This window comes from Ornithorhynchus anatinus, chromosome 2, assembly GCF_004115215.2.
Source record: "Ornithorhynchus anatinus isolate Pmale09 chromosome 2, mOrnAna1.pri.v4, whole genome shotgun sequence".
Lineage (NCBI taxonomy): Eukaryota > Metazoa > Chordata > Mammalia > Monotremata > Ornithorhynchidae > Ornithorhynchus > Ornithorhynchus anatinus.
In genome coordinates this window covers 117721051-117723002 of record NC_041729.1, presented here as the reverse complement: position 1 = coordinate 117723002, position 1952 = coordinate 117721051, and the positions used below count along the sequence as shown (strand labels likewise).

General features: G+C 38.5%; 1 non-coding gene across 1 annotated transcript; it reads right to left on the bottom strand.

Annotated features, from left to right (window-relative positions):
- Nucleotides 1-1095: 1095 nt before the first annotated feature.
- On the bottom strand, nucleotides 1096-1232 carry LOC114809925. The gene has a single exon (XR_003757696.1). It is a non-coding gene; the product is annotated as a small nucleolar RNA SNORA7 (small nucleolar RNA).
- Between the last annotated feature and the right edge of the window lie 720 nt (nucleotides 1233-1952).

The following is a 1952-nucleotide window of genomic DNA, read 5'->3' as shown; positions in this document are numbered from 1 at the left end:
ACTCATGACTTGCAGGGTGTCTTAACACTACCAAGCACATAAGTACTTCACTAATCAGTACTACTTATAGGGTTCTACAGAACCAGGGATCAAGTTTCAGAAAGAGAGCAGTTATAATAAAATGCAGACCCAGGCAAGTTATGCTGTTAAACTATTAAGAAAACCATGGTTTAGTTTTAATTATTGATGATTTCATTTCAAAATGTACTAGTATCTGTCATGTAATACATCTTGTAAAAGTAGTAAGATCACAGTAACATGAAATTCTACCACAGTTCACTTCTCTATAGACAAATCTTCTCAAGACAAAACTTAGGTGCTTTAGTGGGAGTCGAAAGGATAAGAAATCAGGGTTTTAGAGGGCAATGATGTGTAATTCTTTTCTAATCCCTATAGATACAAATTGTTATGAATGATGTGGTGATTGCCTGCTTTATTGTTAAATTCAGTACTTCCATCAGTAAATCTGGAGCAAATAGCTTTGTGCCAGGGAAAAACTAATCCTTTATGTGGTCAAGTCTATCGGAGACTATTTTCACTTGTATCTGGGGTGAAAGGCTGACAATATCATAGGGCTGAAGACAGTTACATACAGCACTGGGAATCTTTCACCCAAAGGGCTATCCAAGTCCCTTGGTGTCAACCAATACTTTCTCCACAATAGGCTTTTTGATCATTTTAATTTGCTTTCAAGATTACTTTCAGATAACATTTATTTTAGACCACTTACCAACTTAGCTATGCAACATGGCCTAGTGGATATGAGCCTGGAAGACAGAAGGACCTGGGTTCTGATTCTGGCTCTGCCACTTATCTTTTGTATCACCTTGGGCAAGTCACTTAAGTTCTCTGTGCCTCAGTTGTTGTTGTTGTTGTCTTAAGATGTCTAGTCATCTTCAACACATAGCGATGTCATGGACACATCTCGCCCAGAATGTCCCACCTCCATCTGCAATCATTCTGGCAGTGAATCCATAGAGTTTTCTTAGTAAAAATACAGAAATGGTTTACCATTGCCTCCTTCTGTGCAGTAAACTTGAATCTCTACCCTAGACTCTCTCCCATGCTTCTGCTGTCCAGTATAAGTGAGTTTTAACTTGTAGCAGATTGCCTTCCATTTGCTAACCACTGCCAAGCCAGGAATGAAATAGGTATGATTCTGCTTGACTCTCCCTCCCATAGTTGAGACTGGTAGAGTACTGGAAACTCTCCAGGTGCAACCCTGAGAGGGGGTGCCTCAGTTCCCTCATCTGTAAAATGGGGATTAGGATTGTGAGCCCCATGTGGGTCAGGGACTGTGTCCAACCTGATTACCTTGTGTCTACCCCAAAACTTAGTGCAGTGTTTAGCACAAAGTAAGTGCTTAACAAATACTACTATTATTATAATAATTATTATTATTGTTATTATGCACACATGACCAAAAAAGGACTACATGTGGCTGTCCAAAGTGAATTTTTAAAATGAGCAGGTATGCCCAATATGGCGTTTCCCTTCTGGATGACTTCAAATTATGGATTATTCTGCCAAAATAATCTCCAGATTATTCTGGAGATTGAAAAAGGAATTTTAATCTATCAAATTCACAATTTACAATTTGTTCCATTTTTGTAATCAGTGTAAGTGCACAGCCACAGTAATCTACTGGATTGTTACATTCTGTCAACTGTCCAGTGGCTGATATCACTGGTTGAAATTAATGATAATAATAATAATAAAAAACCTTTGATAAGCATTTACTATGTGTCAAGCACTTACTATGTACTACATTGGGATAGATACAATATAATCAGGTTCCATAAGAGGCTCAATAAGGTGAAGAACAGGTAATGAAATGACATTTTGCAAACAAGAGAACTGAGGTCCAGAGAAATAAAGTGATTTACCCCAGGTCATGTAGCTGGCAAGTGGCAGAGTTGGGAATAGAACCATGTCCTCTGACTTCTCCCAGG